The 787-nt window shown below is 32.8% G+C and overlaps 1 long non-coding RNA gene across 1 annotated transcript; it reads right to left on the bottom strand.

Moving 5' to 3' along the window:
- Positions 1-6: 6 nt before the first annotated feature.
- LOC110034522 lies at positions 7-721 on the bottom strand. The gene is made up of 3 exons (XR_002295067.1): positions 616-721; positions 226-281; positions 7-112 (listed from the first exon to the last, which is right to left on the bottom strand). It is a non-coding gene; the product is annotated as an uncharacterized LOC110034522 (long non-coding RNA).
- Positions 722-787: the final 66 nt, after the last annotated feature.

Raw genomic sequence — 787 nt, 5'->3', positions numbered from 1 at the left:
CCACTCAAATGTTGCCTTTCTTTGAAATTCTTCTAGGCTTCGAACCATTTTCCAGCACTTTTCAACTCATCCATCAGCAAGTGTGCCACTGATTTATACCCTTTTTCACGAGCTGTGCTCCAACAACATGAAAAACAATGAGGCCGTCAAAATTACCATCTTAGGAATATAGAAAATAAAAATCAATTAGAAATTTAGTATACTAAATAGATGAGATGAACAAACCATGATAAATAGCAATTCCAGTTGGTGTCATCTTTCGCTTCTTCAAACATAGAGAACTGCCATACCATTTGAAGAAAAGCATCATCATCAGCAAAATCTGCTCTTGAATTAGTGAATAATGCTTAAACGATCGACTATTTGTCAAAACACAAGTTTGAATGAATTGTTTTGAACTAAATTATAAAACATTCCTTGGAAGAATGAAATAGTTTAGATTAGATCATCTCATCCACAATTTAGCTTAAAAGGACTTAACCATTAAAGAAATGTTCTAAAGATGGCAGCATAAGAAAAGTAAATGTCTAGCTTGTGATAAAGGAAAATTGGATCTCTCGTTTAATAGTTGAAGAAAGATAAATGATTTGAAAAGCCTCAACATATGTTGCATACCTGTTACATATCCAATAAGGTTTGATGCCTTTCTCTTCAATACAGTGGGGGCACATCCAATTCTTCATCTTTCTGACTTCATCTATATCTGAAAAATAAAATGCAATCTATTCATTTAGATAAAAGCCAAGTTTCATAATGCAATTCTCATTAGTTGCTTCTGAGCCTTATA

The sequence above is a fragment of the Phalaenopsis equestris genome, unplaced genomic scaffold (genome assembly GCF_001263595.1).
Source record: "Phalaenopsis equestris unplaced genomic scaffold, ASM126359v1 Scaffold189439, whole genome shotgun sequence".
In the NCBI taxonomy this organism is placed as follows: Eukaryota; Viridiplantae; Streptophyta; class Magnoliopsida; order Asparagales; family Orchidaceae; genus Phalaenopsis; species Phalaenopsis equestris.
The sequence above is the reverse complement of the archived record's forward strand: the minus strand, read 5'-3'. Positions and strand labels throughout refer to the sequence as shown.